This window comes from Sciurus vulgaris (genome assembly GCF_902686455.1).
Source record: "Sciurus vulgaris genome assembly, chromosome: 4".
Lineage (NCBI taxonomy): Eukaryota > Metazoa > Chordata > Mammalia > Rodentia > Sciuridae > Sciurus > Sciurus vulgaris.
The window spans coordinates 82,819,661-82,840,878 of record NC_136464.1 but is presented as its reverse complement, the minus strand read 5'-3'; the positions used below and the strand labels follow the sequence as shown (position 1 = coordinate 82,840,878).

The following is a 21,218-nucleotide window of genomic DNA, read 5'->3' as shown; positions in this document are numbered from 1 at the left end:
CTTGCCTGCAATGAGCTGGAAACTGTTCTAGTTGCCGTGGATACAAAAGTGAACAAGACAGACAGGAAAACATGACTATCATTTTGCCAACTTGCTTGATATCTTTTGCCTATTTTTTCCCCTCTGTACATACTCGTATATTTTATACTTCTAATAGTACTTTGGTATCTGACTTTCCTCATTTAATATTATATCTTAACCATTTTTGCATGAAAATTTTTAATGGCTGTATACTATTCTGTCATGCAGATATCTCAAAGTCATTTCTATGTTGTTTGAACAATTAGATAATTTTGTATTTTAGTGGTGCAAATAGTGATAAACATTGACATATAAAATTTTGGCCTCATTTCTGGTTATTTCCTTAAGATAAATTAAAACTGGAACTGGGTCAAAAAGCATCAATATTTTCAAGGTTCTTGATACTAATGACAAATAGCTTCCCTTAGTAGGGAAGTATTTGTATCATTTTATTGTCATTAGTATTGAATATATCTTTAAGTGCTGATTTGAAAGGAAAAATATTGGATTAATTCAGCTTACATTTCTTTGAACACTAGATGACACTGAGTCCATGTTCATTTATCAGGTCATTTTTAATATGTCAAGTACTGTATTTTAAAGTCTTTTTAAGGTCTATGCAAATGATAGATGAGTAAATCTCATAAATGATTTAAACGTGACAGATAAAATTCATTCTGGTTCTCTTTTCCTTCATTTCCTTTCCATCCCTACAACGTACCACTTTTATCAGTGCTATGTCTTCATAGGGCTTTTTACTGTATATACATGTGTACATGTGGAGAAACATCCATAGACTTGTGGGGTTTTAAAAATACACTCATATATATATGAGTGTATATGCATATATATATATATGCATATATATATATATGCATAAACCAAATTTGTGGTTTCTCGCTGCACCATCCTGTATGGGTGAGGGAAAGCGCTCCTGCCTGAAGGATTGGCTGGCTGTAAATTTAATCACTAAGAAATTTATTTAATAAAGAAAACCACAGGAGACAATTATCTTTTGAATTGGGGGCGAGACGGGTTGAGCCATGGTAGAAGGTCTGGCTCTAACTAAATGGATGAGCCCGCCTTTTCTTTATTTATAGCAGTCAGATCAAAGGGGGACCGAGAGGAGCTTCTTTCATGAGAAACAGGATGGGGTGAAGTTGAGCAAGCCATTTTGCTTTAGTGGGTCATTGGCACATCCAGGTGGTGAAGCACCACATGGAAACCACATACTCTAGGCAATCTGGAACAATTTCTCATGATTAAGCACTTCACCCTTGAGCTATATCCCTAGCCCTTCTTTGGTTTTACCATGTGCATAGAATATCATATTATATAGATCATGGCTCATTTATTCAGGCATGTGTCAGTCATTTCTGTTTTCTTTATTTAATTCATATATATGTATATACATATTTTTAATATGTCATATATTTTATTCTGTATTCAAGCTTAATGTGTTCTTTATAAATTTATATTTTTTCGTAATAATGAATTAATATTTATTATTGCCTATACATAATTAAAACAATAACTGTATATGCATTTATAAGTAATAAACTTTAAAATGGTTCTCAAGAGAGCACAAAATATTATGTCAACAATTTATGATTCAGATAACATTAGAGGAAAAAAGGTCTGAGGATTTCTAGTTCTCATTTTTAAAATTTGTATGTTAAAACTGATAAACTTAACAAAGATATTTGTTTAGGTCTTTCAGAGAGTTTTGAACTGTGCTTCTCAACTGACTTATATTCATAAGTACCTTTCAGTCACTGGCTGAAAACCAAAGCCGAGGAAGCACTGTTATTTATTACAGTTGAAAAAAAAATTTTTTTAAATCTTTTTTTCTTTTGTGTGTGTGTGTGTGTGTGTGTGTGTGTGTGTGAGAGAGAGAGAGAGAGAGAGAGAGAGAGAGAGAGAGAGAGAGAGAGAGAGAGATGCTGGGATATATGCACAAGACCTCAGACATGCTAGGTGAACACTCGACCACTGAGCTGGTACCCCTATACCACAACAAAATTTTGAGTTAAGGGGAAAAAAAACTCTAATCCTGACTTGTATTAATTTTATCACAATTTTTTAAAAAGTAAACATAAATGAAGGAATTTCTTGGAGAAACAATCTGTGTTAAAGGTCTCCTTTTTAGTGTTTCTGTTCTTAGAAAACTTATATGAGCTGGGACTGTAGCTCAGTGGCAGAGCACTTACCTAGCATGTGTGAGGCACTGGGTTTGGTTCCTAGCACCACAAATGAATGAATAAAATAAAGGTCCATTGACAACTTAAAAAATATTTAAAAAGAAAGAAAACTCATATGGAAACAGTCCCCTCGAAATAGAGGAGTATGTAAAAATATCCTTTTATTCCTGTACATCAGCTCAGTTTATCTTTTATGAAGATCAGAGTCTCATCCTTTGGCTTGCTGTGTTCCCTCCATTTTCTTGTGGTCGAGTTGTGCATTGTCCTTGGACGTGGAGCTTTCAGCATTCACCACATGTATTCTCAGTACCTAATTCAGTGCTTGGTACCTAGTAACTATATTGGTGCTTAACAAAATGAAATAATCAGTGACTCACACATTCCAGAAATCAGTCATTGGTATACCCTACTGTCATAAGTCCAGGAAGTACAAACCTGATCTGTGTAGTAGTAGAACAAAGTGGATTGCCTCACTGAGGGGCAAACACATAATGACTGCCTTCCAAGCCTTAAATTTGGGTGAAGATTGTAGAGGTAACTCATAAACTAAAACCCTGTAGCATTTTTAGAGCTTTAAAAAATAATTTCGAGTTGGTGCAAGGTTTCACTATACATGTGAAATCATTAATTCAGTCCTAAGCCCAAATTTGATCTCAGAATTTGGGTTACATTCCTACCTTTATCACTCGGGAAGTGGTTATTTCACCTTCCTCTCTGAACTTCAGTGTCTTTATTTGTAAGAAGAGGAGAACACAGCCTTATCATCATCCTCTTGTTAGGATTAAATTATCTGGAATATCCCAAGAACCCAACAGGTGGAGATGATGAGAACCCATGAGCACATTTTAGGGTTGCTCTCCCCTTGCTAGTGTGTGGTGATAACAGGAACTTCTGTTTGTGATGGAGGTGGTGGAGTAGGCAAATGTGGGGATTCAAGAAGAATTTCGTTACGTGTTAGAGGCTGACTCTTAGATGGGTCAGCATTAACCATGCTAATGGACCTATTGAGTACCCCCACTTGGGGATGTTTTTTGGTAGTTGGCACTGTTTTTTTCTTTTTTGAAGCAGTGTGCTCTAAGTCACCTTGAAATGAATAGGGTCCACTTGAAATATAAGAATGGGGAATTTAGAATGAAAAACAGATATACCAAGTGTGGCTCTCCCCAAACAAAAGAGTAACTATTAAGAAAATTAAAAATGGAGCAAAGAGAGATACAAAAAGGTAGTCTCTATATGTGTTCCTTAAAAATTATGAAGTGAACCCGTGAGACTGTATTAGGGTTGCTCTCCCCTTGCTGGTGCATGGGTGATAACAGGAACTTCTCTGATGACAATTTGAACTCAGTCTGTAGTTGAATTGTAAATAGTGCCTGTTCCCACCAAGTGAGATGATGTTTTCTGAATTGTGTGGAAAGTTTAGAAAGTCTTCTACTTCCACCATCCTTCCATATTCCTTTCCCAGAGGTGGGCTTAGTATTGTGCCCATGGCCTTTTAGTAAAAGTATGAGAAACTACATGACAGTTGCTTTTGCATATATTTTAGAAACTATTACATAAAAAAATTCTTAATACTTAGGGGGAAAAGCCCTTTTATAGTCTCTCTTTGATGAGAATTATGTGAACTGCCTTATTTCCCTTTCTATCCTAATCAGAAATTTAGTAATAATATTAAAGTAACACCAACAGCATTGTCTTGAGGTTGGAAAATTAGTTTCTTTGTTTTGTGATTAGGTTATTTTGACTGTTGCAAGTGCATATGTGTCCTATTTTGTATATTATCTTAAATGTTAATTGGAAGTGAAAATTATTATTAACCTGTGTCTTAGTTTAGATATGAGGTGTCTACAAGAAGCTCATGTGTGAGACAGTGCAAGGAAGTTTAGAGGTGAAATGATTGGGTTACGAAAGCCTTAACCTAATCAGTGTGTTAATCCACTTGAATGGATTAACTGGGTAGTAACTGTAAGGCAGGTAGGATGTGGCTGGAGGAGGTGGGTCACTGGGTGGGCGGGGGCGGGCGGGGGCTTTGGGACATATATTATGTCCCTGGTGAGCAGAGTTTCTTTTTCCTGATTGCCATGTTCCTAAGCTGCTTTCCTCTGCCATGATGCTCTGCCTCATCTTGGGCCCAGATGGAATCGGTCATCTACGGACTGACATCTCTGAAACCTGAGTGTCAAATAAACTTTCCCTCTCTACAACTGTTCTTATCAAGTCTTTTGGTCATAGTGGCAAAAAAAGCTAACTAAAACAAAGTAGTTTAAAATAATATAATAACATGAACTGTTCAATGATGGTATCATGATTTTAGATAAATCAACCATTTGCCTATATCTTTCAGATTTTGGGGTAGAAAATCACATACAGTTTTAATTGACTGTTAGAAGGTCAGGGATTTTGGAGGAAACAATAGGGTCAAGAAATTCTGATAAATCTTAGTTAAATATTCAAGTTATGTGTTACAGAGTTGATAATCATTGATGTAGAAACTTCTTATTAAGGCTGCATGCAGTTTGTGATGACGATTAAGGAACATGAGTATTTAGTACAGAATTGAACTGTGATGCTTTTTTGTTTTAAAGAAAATACGGATTAGACAAGGAAATTGCAAAGGACATTGGGGAAAGAAAACAAGTTTCTTACTAAGCAGGGTTGAAATGAAAGCAGGGTTGCAATGTGAGCAGGATTAGTCATTCCCTGCTGTGCACTCTCCCCCACTTGGTTCTGCTTTGCCCAGAGCACTAATTGTATGGTATTGTAATTATTTGTTTATGGTCTCTCTATTAAACAGTAGTTGGCCCAGCCTTGTTCTTCCTGTGCTTGTTGTATCAAGATCAAAGCTAGTAGTAAGATTTTTACATGTATGATTCATATGTCTGAAATAGATTAGAAGGCATTTTTTAGGACAGTGTATATTTCAAAATATTGGCAAATATTTTGAAGAGCCAAAGGGCACTGGGAGGCATTTTTACCCCAGAATGTAATATATGCACATTTTACAAAATATTCATAATTCAGAAAATCTAACCTCCTGTGTTTCTTTGACTGTTAAATTCCAAAGATTAGGTGCTGAGGCCTCTCTGAGTGGGACAAGTAACACTTGCTCCGTAGCCCTTTCCACCCTCTCTCTGCATTTTTGCATTGTGGCTGGGCATGTTCATCTACCCACATTCATTGAAGGCCCACAGTCTTCCTGGCAGTGTATCATGCCAAGGACACAATGGTGACCAAAACCCAGATTCTACCCTCAGTGGTGGCATTTATATCCTGAAAGTCCTAGAAGTATACTCAAGTCCTGGAATTTGCAGTGCACCTTCCAGCACACAGAAGGACAGGGTGGCACATAGAAAACCATAGCTAACAAGTGTGGGAGTCATTAATTTGGCCACTTGTGTTAAGGATGCTCTGCAAAATTTTATGACCAGATGATGGTAGAATGAGGTAGACCTTGTTCTAGTAGGATGTCACTTTGACCTCTCAGTGATTTGGGCTTCAAAGCACAGTGTACTCTGGGGATGTAGAGGTGGATTATGTTGAATGTTGTTCAGTGAAATATGTCCCTGATGGCCTCATGTGTGAGTCTTTCAGTTTTTGGCAGCAGTCTTTGCTGTTTATTGGTGGTGTGACCTGGACCAGTTTCTTACACCTCAAGAGGCTCAGAATCCTCATCTGAAAAATCAGGATCACTTGATGAACCCCTGAGTGGTTTTGAAGAGTGAGTAAGATCTGTTAAGTGCCTGTTACAGGAATAAGGACAGGACTAAGGACAGAGGAGGCCCTTGATATATGGTTGCTCTTATCTCTTGAAGTGAAGGACTTCTTATTCTTATTCTCTAGCATCTTGAGATACAGGTTTATCACACTTTTTTGAGTTATAATAGTCCATGTTGAAATTTTAAGGAATCCAAGTTATATTTCAAATGCTACCAATTGTATCTTTCTTGGTTCATAGACTAATGTTCTCTACTTGCTGTTTTCCCATAAGACTTAGGATAAGTTTGGAAGCAAAACAGTAACAGCAGCTATTTGTTTATTATTTTTATTTTATTTATGTAATGCCTAGTGCCAGGTACTATACATAAGTACTGCATGTGAGTTATATCTCATGTAATTCTTACAATGAGGATCCTGAAGCATAGAGAGAGGTCAAGTTTTGCTCAAGGCAACAGAGCTGCCTGTCATTGGAGAACCTGCAACTGAAACCCAGGCACATCTGATCTCCAAGCCCAGCTTCTTAGCCCACCTTTCCCCCTCTCAGTATGTGTTAAGTAACCAAGAAGATGGCCCTTCAGAGTAATAGACACAAATATATTTTGGATGAGTTTCAATCTGGGTTGCTATGATGTCCTAATCACACCCTGCAGTTCAAGGACTTGTGCTCTTCCTGTTATGTGTCAAGCTAGCACAGCTCCCCCATGAGCACAGCCTTTATTAATGTTCCTGCTGGATTGTCCCTTACTGTAGTCTGGCCTCACAGAAGTTCTTAGTGGACAAATCTGGGGAGAGATACTGTGTCAAAGGGCCAAGATCTGTGACTCTGGGACTAGACAGCCTAGAGTTGAATTCCAGCACTGCCAATTACAAGTTGGGTAATCTAGAGCAAGTGATGTTTTTTCTCTGTGCCTCAATTTCTTAGTTTATCACCTTTGAACTGAGGACAATAAATAATGATTGTTGTGAGGATTAGAAGCATGCATATATGTATTTATAGGCATAAACACAGCTATGGTACTTAGAATATTTTGCATATAGTGAATATTCTGCAGTTGTTTATGGTTAATAATAAAATTATGATGTTCTTTGAGCATAGGTAGGGGCTGTGCCATTTTTGTCTTCACTTTCCCTTCCCCAGTGCTCTACATGTGATGGGTCCTTCGTGAATGTTTGTTGAGGGAGTGGATGAGTTTAGACAGGTTGCATGGTTGAACACGTGGCCAGTTCTTTTACATTATGCAGTTACATTAGTCTCAATGACCTAGACTCTCTCAATTTTAATTGAATTAGGGATTGAATAACTGGAAGACGTTGACCAAGCAATACTAAAATTATTTGTCGACAACAATTGCTAAGATTTTTTAAGTACTTGCTGTGTGAAAGGAACAGACCAAATATTTTGTGATTAGCTTTCAGAATCTCATAAGGCAGATATTTTCCCCTTTCATGGTTAATGAATTTTATACAATAGCACTAGAAGAACTGGGCTTCCCCTCAGGTCTCTTTCTAGTGACCTGTGGTAAAACTCAAAATAGTTGGTAATATTATCTGTTATTACTGTAACTTCCATGATGCAGAACTATGTGCTAATTTAAATATTGATATGGGAGTTTTGCAATTAGTAATTAATATAGAAATCTTGTCATGGGTGTAAAAACAACACATTCCTCAGTGAAAAATTCGTGCTTTGGGAAAGTCTTCACATTAAAGCTAAAATCTTCATGCATTAGTTTAAAAGTGTTTTTTTCCCTTCTGTCTTTGATGGAAGTATGCTGTCCATTGCTGACAGGAGAGCAGAGCACTGCTTAAAATGTTTTTAAATAATAGCATTTTCCTTGTTTTTGTTTTTCTTTCCTAGGTTAAACTTCTCTTGTGAATTTCATATCTTGGGCTAGATATCAGTGATCCTTGCATTTACTACTTTTGATGCTTTTCTATTTTTTCTCCAGAAATGAGCCCAGCATTGGTGTCTTTGGCCCCAGTTGGTACGTATTATAGAATGAAGTTGTCTGTCCTCCTTCATAGTTAGGGTCTGCAACAGGATGAAATGTAATCCTTGTGAGAATGCCATTTTGAGAAAATTATCCTATCTTATTCTTCATGAGACTAATCAAGGTGATGTTTGGGTCACTGCCATTCCCATACACCCCCTCTCTTTAGCTCCCAAGTTCCACAGATTGGAGCCTGAAATGGGCTTTCTGGACTCGTCACATACAGGCTGCAACAGGATTTTGCCTATTCACTAACACATCCAGTTTGTGTGGGAGTTGGCATGTTACCTCTAAGTGTCATACAAGAACTTTTTGAGAGTGGAATTGATTTAGTTATGTACATTTTTCAGTTTTTTCCCTCTCTGAGACCTCTTCTTCATCTTTGATACATTGGTGTGTATGCACACACACATGTGCCTAATAAGACCATCCTTCCCCACTATTTCCCCACTATTCCCATCCTATTTCCCTACTATTTCTAAACATTTTTTTTTTTTCTGGAACCACGTGTATATTACTGGATTCTTAGAATTTGCTGATCACCTTGGTCTTTATTATAAGCATTATAGTTGATGTTAGTTTATGGGTGTCTTCTTGGTATCTATTTCTGAAGGATTCTGAGGAGGAACATTTTAGTTTTACCCTTTAGTGTTGTCCTGGGGTTACCCCTGAAGTTCTGAGCCTTTTCCTGTGTCCCCCATTTTGCTGTTAGTTTTTCATCTAAATATATTTTATGTTTTTGATAGTGAAAAGCCTATCAGTTCTTTGATACTACCACTTCCCCGATGTGTGACATTGGGAAGCTGTGGCACCTTCCTACTTGTGTTCATCTGCAAAGCGGGCTGATGGCACCTACTTTACAGAGTTCATGAGAGACTAAATAGATAATTCATGCTTAGCACACTGCAAGTCCTAGTACAGTTAGTTATAATAAAGGTGAGCACAGGCTGTGAGAGTGTTAAGGTTGGGACTAACTCTGCTCAGATTACAAAAAACTCCCAAGCGGTTGCCAGGCCCAGGAGTTAGCCAAGAGGAAAAAGGGGAAGAGGGTGATTCATGAGGAAGGCTGTAGCCTATTACAAGTAGTGGGGCATGAAGTATGGGGAGACAAAATGAAGAGGGAGTGGTGCACAGATCATAGAGGTCTTGTTTTACTAAGCTCAGGGACTCCTATTGAATTCTGGAAAAATAGGGACCCACAGAATATGTACTTACGGCATGGGACATATACCAACGTGTGGAAATGAATTCTACAGGGTCCACAAGAGGCACGGACACCTATGAAAAGACTGTCCTAAGAGTTCCCAGAGGCTGGGGAATGTTGGGACAGAGGAAGGCAAAAGGATAGGCCTATTGGATGCTTTCTTTTAAGTTCCAGATCACCTGAAATAAAACTAAAGAAAGGTCTGTTGTGCAGTGACTCCTTTGGAGAAGGTGAATTAGATAGGCTACAGTATGAATTTCTAATATGGAGAAAATCTGCTAAAGAAGTAGCAAGAGTCTGTTCACTGTGAGAATGCTGTGTGTGTGTGTGTGTGTGTGTGTGTGTGTGTGTGTGTATACGTGTGTACATGCCATGGGTCCAGATCATAGTGGCCTGTGCAGGGAAAGGCTTGTTCTCCAGCACCTTGTGATTGGAAAATCTATTTTTCTCATGGCATGTTATACAATTATGATTTTTTCTGGCAGTTTTCTTTTTATTAACTTTGTGTTTGGAATTGACTGTTTTCTTTTTGGCTATTGTTTTCTCATCATTTTTCTCGATGGTGGTTAGCAGTAGAAGTGGAAATATAGCAGAAAATTATATGAATGAAAAGGAGTCTTCTCTGCACCATGAATACATGCATATAAACAGAAATGAAGACGAGTAATGAACTTTCTGTGCTTAGGATAGAGTGCTTTGCTGTGCTGTTTAGAAGTGTAAATGCATGTCCTGGTGATAGCCAGCTGTCTGAAGTGAGTGTTAGCTTTCTGGAAGGAAGAGGTATTTCCCTGTCACACTGTCTGGCATTGTCTCACTGCTGGAGAGCATTTTTGATGTTGCAGTGCTGTGGTAAAAGGAAACTTTTATGTTTTAAAAACAGATTGTTAGTGACTTTCTTTGAGATGCTTAAGCCGAGAGCATATATTATATGCTGAAAGGGTTCGATTCTCCACCCTTCCCAATACAGCCTTGAAGCTCAGACTTGAAGAGAAGAAGAACGGTTAACTGGTGTTGATCCTGCTTTCCCACCTTCAACACCTCAAAGACAGGCCATGCCGGTAGGAGGCCATTGACAGTGCATAACAGGCAACCAGAACTGTGATCCTTGAAAGAAGAGAACCACATGAGGGGGACTCAAGCTTGCTCTGGGTTTCTGCTTGTGTATGTTCTCTGCCAGTGTACAGGGAGGTGAGCCCTAGCAGAGCATGTGGTTTCCTGTCATTGACAAGGTAGATCTTGAAGTTCAGCTGTGCTGCTGAGGCTGGAATTTGAACAGCAGGGTAGTGGAGAGAAGAGAGCTACCTGAGGGGTGACACCTACACAGAATGGTGCCTGGCAGAGAGCAGCTGGTACCAGGCAGAGAACATATTGGCGATGCCAGAGGTCTTGTGTTATTGGGAGAGATTAACGTTTTGACTCAACCAATGTGGAGAGGCCTTGCTGAGTACCATAGCCATTCTGTTGAGACATCAGAAAGTCCACAGTCTAGGAGTAAGGATCATACCTTAGAGGAAGGCCATATTCTCGGACCAGGGATGTAACTGAAATAGACCCATCTAACCAAGTAGAGAACCAAGCCTGACAGCATCAAGAGGATCCACCAGTAATTGAACTGCTGCCAGAATCAAATGGAAACCTTCTTAATTGCCTACCTTATAATTGAAAAGATAAAAGCAAAGAAGCAGAAAAATATGACTCATATTCAAAATGAAAAGTAATTAGTAGAAATAGTGATTTTAAGAACACTGTTAATGCAGGTTTGGTCTCTTGCACAATTCTTCACCGAAAGTTACTAGGGCTTTTTTGAGAAGTGATTGCATCCAGGGCAGAGACAGGATAGGTACAAGGTGAGCTTAAAACTTTTATTTTAAATGTCAGGAAGTAAGGAAATTAAAAATAAGAAAAAAGGATGAAACATTTCACAAAAATGCAGAAACCAACTTGAAGGGTCTCCCACTAAGTCTGAGACAGTATGAATTCCCAGATAACTAAGAACATTATAAATCATTGAGAAAGTAGAATTTCATGTATTTGTACTGATCATAAATAGAAAAGTAGATGAAGAGATAATATAGAATTATGAGTAATGAATAGTGATAAGGAGGGGATGTGGGAGTCAGCATGTTGGAGCCATCACATTATAAAGTTTAAATCAGGCACACATCATCAATGGATGCTAACTCTAGGGGCAAATTTTGATTTGGGACAAGATATTTGCATGATCTTCAAGTGTTTTTCGCACAGATTACTTGTTAGTTGCAAAGGAAATACAGTAATTTTTAATTGGAGAAATTGGACAATACTTTGGGATTGAAGTAGACTTTTTGTATTCAGATGCGATATTCAGAGATTTACATCACTTCTGTAGTTTTTCTGACCGAGAAGGTATAACCTGAACTGAATCATCAGGAATCACCTAAGGAAACGTCAGACAAGTCAAAATGGAAATGTTCTATTAATATAAAAAGTGGAGAGGCTATATTCTTTTAAAGTGTCAATGTTACAAAAGACACAGGAACATTGTGTGTTGCAAACTTAAGGAAGATAAAGAAAAAATGGCAGTTAATGCAGTATCTGACTCTGGACTGAGTCTTGAATTGGAGGAAAATAAATGTTATAAAGGTCATTCTTAGGTTAATTGAACATGACAATAGATTAAAATATTAACCAATATTAAATTTACCAAGGTTGTTCATTACTTTATGGTTATGAAAGAGCATCAGTATTCTTAGGAAATAATTTCTGAAGTATTTAGAGGTAAAGAGCCATGAGGTATGAAACTTATGGCCCTATGACTCGGAAAAACACACGAGTGTGGAGAGAGTAAGTGAATGATTAAGTAAATGGGTTCAGTGTTGGTAGTAGGTGAATCTAGATAAAGAATACATGGAAATTCTTTGTCCTGTTATTATTTTACAATTTTTCTGAGCTTGAAATTATTTACAAATTAAAAAACGTCGTAACTATGACTTAAAGAGGAAAAAAGGAAAAAAGGAGAGTATGTGGGAATGATACAGGGGGGTTGCTTTACTACCTCAGTGTGACCTTTCTTGGGGTCACAAGACCTTGTCTGTAGCAAATAAACAATCTTATGACAGTGTTTCTGTTAGCAAGCAAAGCCATTTCTGTATCTGTTGGCTAAGAAAGCATATCTAGTGCAAGAAGTTTGAAAACATCATGCCATTTTGTGTAGTGGAAGGATTTGGGAAGGAGGGATCACGGAGCTGAGCTTAGATTTCTTGTTTGATAATCTGTTAGCTGAGTAGTGGGGGGACAGTCCCTTGACCTTTGGGAACTTTGGCTTCTGCATTTGAAGATAATACTTGTGTATTCTCAAGATCTTAAACCTCCAATAAGAAAATACATGTGAAGTCCCTTTGTAAATAATAATTTGTTCTATAAACTTTATTTACTGTGAATAATTTTGGTTAAAGATGGAAGATGTCTCAGACTAAGCTAGAGATTTTCCTTAATTTGGGTGAATCTCTCTCCTCTTAAAGGTCAGGTTTTTACTTGGTTGATTAAATGAATTTCTTTCCACCATGAATACTTTGGTTCCTGTTGGTTGTCTCCTTTCTCATTTCCTGCCTTTATTATTCCAGGCAAAGCTTCAGTGCCTGAGAAGGTTGTGGATTTTGAGTTTCAAAAACAGTGAAGTTGGAGCAAGCAAAGGGTATATGAAAGACAATGCAGGTAAGTTATATTCTGTGTTTCACCCATTTTAGAAATAGTCATGGATCAGTAATTGCTTCTGCTTTTTTTCTGAGAATGTATGTAAGGCTCTGATAGAATGGAGGGAATTTCCAGACCTTTGTGGTGCTCTAGGGCAGAGTCAGTCTAGGGAATGGCAGTATTTGGGAGAGGTAGTAGAAGAATTACAGAAGCTACCTTGCCCATTGGAGGACACAAGAAATGCAGGCTAGGGTTAGAGGAGCACATAAATAAAGGGCATAGGAGACAGTATCAATCCTCATGGAAAGGTTCCAGAAAGGCTGGACCTGTTCCTTTAATCGTTTGGGGCCAGTCGTCTTCCTTTAATATGGAATTGCTTTTGATTGAGTTTTACCAGGTCTGTTGGCTTCTGTGCATTTGAGTAGTCTAGGCCATTCTAGTCTGGTGCTGCTCAGGGTGCCAATCAGAATAAGGTTAAGAGCTTGATATAGAATGTAAAATCTAGCTGAACTAAGTAGTGTTTTAGTGTTATTGCTGATTTCCATACTAGCACAATTACTGTGTCTGAGATATATATATATCCAAGCAATTTATTGCTTATTTTTATTTTTAAATGTGAGAAAACTGGTCTTCTGCATGTAGTGTTTTGTAACTTGCATTTTACAATGTTATGAGATTTACTTCTTGTATGCAATAGTAGTAAATTAATTAAAAACTAATTTTTATCTTGTTAAAAGTTTGGTTTTGAGAATCTGTCACAGTTTTTCTGATGTCCCACTTCCCTGCAACATTTGATATTTTATTGCCAGCCTGGTGGGTGTAGGACAGTATATCATTGTCTCATAATTTGCTTTTCTTGAGATTGAACATCTTTCTTTAGTATTCTTTGGAGAACAAAGTTTAGGATTTTAAGGTAGACAAATTTTTTCTTGTATAAGGAATGTAGATTATTTTGCTTTGTGTTTTTTTTGAAATATAGTCTAATAATTTGTTTTAATTATATGCATATGGTCCATTTTTTATTGCTAATCTTATTCTTTTGTATTGAAGTTTTTGTTGATTAGTGTATTCAATTTTCGTTTTTCTCTTCTGATTTTGAAATGATACATTTTATTTCTGTTCCTCTAATGATTATCCTTAAAGTACTTTGTGCTCATTTAACAGTTTAAAAGTCAGTTGGTATTTGGTATTCTGTTTCCTTTCTAGGATAGTACAAAATTCACACAACAACTAACAAAGACTCACACCTGTACATACATGTCTATTCAGTACTTCAGATCTATTGTTTCATTATACAAATTAGACAATGGTATTGTTTCAAGATGGTATTTGTCTATGTGTTTGCCATTTCTTGCTCCTTTTCCCATTTTCATCCTGTACCTTTCCTCTGATTAGATTTGCCTTTTTCAGAATTTCTTTTCCTGAGAATCTCTTGGTAGTAATGGCTCTCAGTTTTGGTTTCTGAAATCTCTTTCTCTCTTACAGTTCTTAGTTGATAGTTACTTCCTCCTGGCATTGTGAACATCCTGTTCCATTGTGCTATTATGGTTTTCATTTTACTCATAGGGCATCTGTTCGTCTTCTGTTTGCCACTCTTTGATAGATGATTTAACTTATTCTAATATTGTTTGTTTCAGTAGTCTGCAGTTTTATTACATTGTGTCTATGTATAGTTTTTTTGTTTTTCATCCTGTTTATATTTATTTTGTGTATCTGTAGATTCATAACATTTATCAACTCTGAAAATTTCTCATTATTAGTACTTTGAATATTCTCTCTTCTATATTCTTTCTCAATTTTCTCCTGGTTTTGATTAAATGGGTGTTAGGACTTTTTACTTTTCATGTCTTTTTAATTTGTTCAGTGTTTTATTTCTGCTTTGTTCTGGGTAATTTCTTAAGATTTGGCTTCTACTTCAAGAATTTTCTCTCAACTGTGTTGACTCTTGTATTAGCCTATCCACTGAGTTTCTAATTTTAATGACTTTATTTCTGTTTTAAATCTGAATATTCTTGATGGTCTCTTTTTACTTGGCACATTTTTTATTCCATCCTTCATATTTTTAAACAACAATAAACAGTTAAGAGTTGTTTATTTTCCTAAATTTTTATAATACTAGTATCTGAAATCCTTGGTGGTCTAAATCTGCGTTTGTGCTTCTTTTCTACTGTGTGTGTTTTTTAGATTATTTGCTAATATTCTCTTGATAACTGTGTCTGAGAATCTTGAGGTATTACTTGAAATATGTATTGGTTTGTATTAGGACCTGGAGGATGCTGTGGACCCAGGACCATTTTTGTTTCCTATGGAATCCTGGTTTCAGGTTGGATTTTCCCCACCTTGTTGAACGCTGGAGATCTAGATGCCAGTGTCATTGCTGTGTTCAGAGTGGCTTCGAGGGGCAGCTGCAGCTTCTGTGCTCACTCCTTAGTGCTCTTTGCTCAGACTTTCATGTACTGTTCTTGCCATATCCTTGTGGGATTTGTTTCTCTGCATGGAACTAATCTTTGCATTAAAAGTTTCTAAAATTAATTTACCCAGAATCTAATTATAGTATAGTAGAGAGAACTGTAAATGTCTAATCTACCATAATTTCTGAATTAGGAGTGCCCAAGTGATTTAAAAAAAAAAAAACAACCAGTATTTTGTACATGCTTTTTATTAATTTACTTTAAACATTTTATACTTTGGTAAATTATTTTCCTTTATGTCACCTAAGGATAAGAAAATATTGAAATAGTGATCTCTTTGAAAGCTTGCTAAATAACTTCTGTATTCATATACTGTGTCCTTACACTTTTGCTCAGGTTTTTTTCTAGTTAATCTATTTAATATTTACTCCTTTGGAAATTGAAATTACCACTCTTGAAATAACTCATTATAACAGAGTACTTATTCAGAACCAGTTTATTATGTCTTCCAATCTATTTTCTGTCAAAGTATCATTTTTTTCCTCTCCAAAATCCTAGATATAAAGGATTCAGTTGTGGCTCTCTGCCTGTGGATCTTTTCTTCTTCACATGGAATGCAGAAAATAGAAGTCTGTTGTTGTGAATTAGGCATTATCTCTAAGCAACATGTCCTCACATTCTGTATTCCTTTAATAGGCACAGTGTGAAGGTTTTGGTCTATAGAATGTTAAATTGCCTTGGGCTCTGGCATATGAAAAAAAAATTCAAAATGATTGTTAAGTGATATTGCTGATTTAGTAGTTTTAAAATGTATTCTGCAACAGAATAATCACCTAAAGGCAGCCAACAGGTGTGTGTGGATTCCATGAGGAAAGAGATACATTAGGCGTGTATCTACTTTGCAAAGTCTTTGTGCTTTGTAGGTTATAGGTATGCAGTTTGTGACATTAGTGTAATCTTAGAAAGGCAGGTGCTATAAACATGGCTAGGAAAATGCTGAGCTCTGTGACTGGAGGTTGTCTGAAGATGGTATTGACTCTGTGCTTTCACGCTGAAAAAAATAAAATGCCAGAAAGTTCTGTGACTTTTCCTCTTTCAGATAGCAAATTCCACTGATGATGGTTCCTTGCATCTGTGTCCTTTTTTTCCTAGGTTTTTGTTGGCTGTCAGATCAGGCCTTCCCGCTGGGCTTTGCTTTCAAAATGGTTGTTAGCTGATCACTCCAGAGGCTCCATGCAGGGAGCTGGGAAAGCATGGTGCAGAACTGGAGCAGCTTGCCAGGGATGGCTATGCTTCTTCAAGGAGCCCTGGCCAGCCTCTGGGCCAGGGGAGCCATCATTCACTAGTATGTATTGCTTGGATGTGGGGGAAGGAGTCTGATCACCTCTGCTCTGGTTCTGTGGGCCTTGGCCAGACAGTTTACTAGGCAGAGAAGGAGCTGGCCCTCTGAGAATCTTCCCACTTCTCCTCTTTTTTAGGTGTCTCTTTGAAGGTTGTGATTTGGATCATTAGATGCCTGATTTTAATGGAGTTCACCTGAGTGCAATTTCTTTCCTACCATGAAGTTGTGATTCTGGTCAGAGAGACAGCCCAGGAATGTGGTCTTTCAGATACCCTGTTAAAATGAGTCTTCATGAATTTGCCTTTAGCCACCAGGCCCTGTCATCTATTCAGAAGAGTGTTTTGCTGTGTGTGCTTCCTGTGTCCCAGAGCTTTAGTCATTGCCATGTGACTCTAGAGTGTCATAGGGTACTCATCTCTCTGCCTTGGTTCTGGAACATGGGGCCATTTGTAACATTGTCCTCTTCTTTCTCACAAGATAATAAATTGGTGTATTCTAAATAAGGGCTTGAAAAGTTTAAGATTATTTTAAACACCTTCCTCTGCAACTTGTCCTCCTTCCTGCTTACTAAATTCACCTCTGAATGCTTGTTGTTGTACTCTTTATTTGATGTGTGCAAAAATGCCCATAGAATAATTTCCATTTGTTTCTACTACAGTCAGGGTGTTCAGGGTTGGCAGCATTGTACAGAGGGAGCCATCCTACGTTCATTGGTAGTAGGTCATTGGGGTTCAAGTTGAAGGTCTATTTGGTTTGTATCACTCTGGTTAACCACTTAGCCTTCCTGAGTTTTACTTTTCCTGCCTAATAACTGCTCGATCTATTTATATGCTAGAGTAGTGGCTCTCAAATATTTTAGTTTTTAAGACACTTCTATATTCTTAAAAGTTATTTAGGATCCCAAAGAGCTTGACTTATATGGGTTATATCTATCATATCATAAGAGCAGAATAATGGCCCCTAAAGCTGCTATCCATGTCCCAATCCCTGGAACCTGTGCATAAGTTACCTTACATAGCAAAAGATATTATAGATGTAATTAAGTTAAGGATGAGCTGGGGAGAGTATTTTGTAATATCTGGTATAGTTTTAAATAAGGGTTTAGAGGTGAGTACAGTAAAATCATGTAAGCTCTTATAAAAGGGAGGCAAACAGGTGAGTCAGAGAAGATAAGAGGATAGAAGCAAAAGTTGAAGTGATGCTGTTACTAGAAGATGACCACAGCCAAGGAGCCCTATAAGAGGCATGTTCTCCTATAGAGCCTCCTGGAAGAACCCCGCTCTACCAACATCTTCTGACCTCCAGAACTATAAGATAATAGATTTTTTTGTTTTGTTTTTTGTTTTTTTTGCAAATTCACAAATATGCATAGATAAAAATATACAAATGCTCATACAAAGAGAAATAGACATATGCTATCCAAATATTCAGACACAGAATAGTCACAGTTCTGGAGCTAACTAACTAACCAGATTCTCCCAAAGTAGTAGTTTGCTAAAATTTCTAACCCTTTCTCTTCCTGTCCCAGCACTTAAGATTTTCTTTAACATGTTCAATTTTTTAAAAGTTGCAACAACTCCCAGTACAATATATTGGCTGTCATTGGCAACCACAGTTTACAGTCAACTAGAGTGTTTACTTGAAAAACACCACGTTTTGAAATAAAATAAAATTCAGTGCTAGAAATAGGAAAAAATTCCACAAACAATATGTTTCTCTTTCCTTAGCAGATAGCAAAAGTATCCTCCTCACACCATACTCTGTTGTCCACAGTATATCTTGTCCAGACTCATTTTTTTCTGAACTAGGCTTCCCCTTTGATTTGTCATTTTCTTTTTTTATTTTTTTTATATTTTTTTAATTGTAAACAAATGGGATATATGTTGTTTCTCTGTTTGTACATGGAGTAAAGGCGAACCATTTGTGTAATCATAAATATACATAGGGTAATGTTGTTTGATTAATTCTGTAATTTTTTCCCTTCCCCCACCCCTCCCACCCCTCTTTTCCCTCTATATAGTCCTTCCTCCATTCTTGCCCCCCTCGCTAACCCTAATTCTAACCCTAACACTAACCCCTCCCACCCCCCATTACGTGTCATCATCCACTTATCAGCGAGATCATTCGTCCTTTGGTTTTTTGAGATTGGCTTATCTCACTTAGCATGATATTTTCCAATTTCATCCATTTGCCTGCAAATGCCATAATTTTATCATTCTTTATGGCGGAGTAATATTCCATTGTGTGTATATATATATATATATATATATATATATATATATATATATATATATATATATACCACAGTTTCTTTATCCATTCATCAATTGAAGAGCATCTAGGTTGGTTTCACACTCTGGCTATTGTGAATTGAGCAGCTATGAACATTGATATGGCTGTATCTCTGTAGTATGCTGATTTTAAGTTCTTTGGGTATAGGCCAAGGAGTGGGATAGCTGGGTCAAATGGTGGTTCCATTCCAAGTTTTCTGAGGAATCTCCACACTGCTTTCCAGAGTGGCTGCACTAATTTGCAGCCCCACCAGCAATGTATGAATGTACCTTTCTTCCCACATCCTCGCCAACACCTGTTGTTGCTTGTATTCTTGATAATCATCATTCTAATTGGGGTGACATGGAATTTTAGGGTAGTTTTGATTTTCATTTCTCTTATTACTAGAGATGTTAAACATTTTTCCATATGTCCATTGAGTGCTTGTAGATCTTCTTCTGTGAAGTGTCTGTTCATTTCCTTAGCCCATTTGTCGATTGGGTTATTTGCATTTTTGGTGTAGAGTTTTTTGAGTTCTTTATAGATTCTGGAGATTAGTGCTCTATCTGAAGTATGATTGGCAAAGATTTTCTCCCACTCTGTAGGCTCTTTCTTCACATTGCTGATAGTTTCCTTTGCTGAGAGAAAGCTTTTTAGTTTGAATCTATCCCAGTTATTGATTCTTGCTTTTATTTCTTGTGCTATGGGAGTCCTGTTGAGGAAGATCTGGACCGACATGTTGAAGATCTGGACCTACTTTTTCTTCTATAATCTGCAGGGTCTCTGGTCTGATTCCGAGGTCCTTAATCCATTTCGAGTTTAGTTTCATGCATGGTGAGACATATGGGTTTAGTTTCATTCTGTTGTATATGGATTTCCAATTCTTTCAGCACTATTTGTTGAAGAGGCTATCTTTTCTCCATTGCATATTTTTGGCCCCTTTGTCTAGTACGAGAAAATTGTATTTATTTGGATTTGTGTCCGTGTCCTCTATTCTGTACCATTGATCTACCTTTCTATTTTGGTACCAATACCATGCCGTTTTTTGTTACTATTGCTTTGTAGTAGAATTGAAGATCTGGTATTGTGATACCCGCTGCTTCACTCTTTCTGCTAAGGATTGCTTTAGCTATTCTGGGTTTCTTATTCTTTCAGATGAATTTCATAATTGCTTGCTTTATTTCTGTAAGGTATGTCATTGGGATTTTAATTGGAATTGCACTGAATCTGTATAGCACTTTTGGTAGTAAGGCCATTTTGACAATATTAATTCTTCCTATCAAAGAACATGGGAGATCTTTCCATCTTCTAAGGTTTTCTTTAATTTCTTTCTTTAGTGTTCTGTAGTTCTCATTGTAGAGGTCTTTCACCTCTTTTGTGAGATTGATTCCCAAGTATTTTATTTTTTTCGAGGCTATTGTGAATGGGGTAGTTTTCCTAATTTCTCTTTCTGAAGATTCATCACTTATGTATAAAAATGCATTGGATTTATGAGCATTGATCTTATATCCTGCTACTTTACTGAATTCGCCTATGAGTTCTAAAAGTTTTCTGGTGGAATTTCCCGGTTCCTCTAAATATATAATCATGTCATCAGCAATAGGGATAGTTTGAGTTCTTCTTTTCCTATTCATATCCCTTTAATTTCTTTGATCTGTCCAATTGCTCTGGCTAGAGTTTCAAGGACAATGTTGAATAGAAGTGGTGAAAGAGGGCTTCCCTGTCTTGTTCCAGTTTTTAGAGGGAATGCTTTCAGTTTTTCACCATTTAGAATGATATTGGCCATGGGCTTAGCATAAATGGCCTTTACAATGATAAGAAATGTTCCCACTATCCCTATTTTTCTAGTGTTTTGAGCATAAAGGGATGCTGTATTTTATCTAATGCTTTTCTGCATCTATCGAAATAATCATGTGATTCTTGACTTTAAGTGTGTTGATATGATGAATTACGTTTATTGATTTCCGAATGTTGACCCAGCCTTGCATCCCTGGGATGAAACCCACTTGATCGTGGTGCACTATCTTTTTAATATATTTTTGTATGCGATTTGCTAAAATTTTGTTGAGAATTTTTGCGTTGATGTTCATTAAAGATATTGGTCTGAAATTTTCTTTCCTCAATGTGTCTCTATCTGGTTTAGGTATCAGGGTGATATTGGCTTCATAGAATGAGTTTGGGTGGGTTCCCTCCTCTTCTATTTCATGGAATACTTTGAGGAGTATTGGAATGAGCTCTTCTTTAAAGGTTTTGTAGAACTTGGCTGAGAACCCATCTGGTCCTGGACTTTTCTTTGTTAGTAGGCTTTTGATGACTTCTTCTGTTTCATTTCTTGAAATTGATCTATTTAAGTTGTGTATGTCCTCCTCGTTCAGTTTAGGTAATTCATAT

At 37.1% G+C, this 21,218-nt stretch overlaps 1 protein-coding gene across 6 annotated transcripts in view; it reads left to right on the top strand.

Annotated features, from left to right (window-relative positions):
• Positions 1-21,218, top strand: part of SGMS1 (sphingomyelin synthase 1) — a 328,806-nt gene that overhangs the window by 90,572 nt on the left and 217,016 nt on the right. For 2 of the 6 annotated variants that reach the window (XM_079138315.1, XM_079138317.1), the window contains exons 3-4: positions 10,099-10,319; positions 12,734-12,824. The gene's annotated coding sequence lies outside the window, so the exon portion shown is untranslated. Of the gene's footprint in view, positions 1-7,885; positions 7,922-10,098; positions 10,320-12,733; positions 12,825-21,218 lie in introns of all 6 variants that reach the window. The other 4 variants (XM_079138314.1, XM_079138316.1, XM_079138312.1 and 1 more) reach the window with 2 other exon arrangements.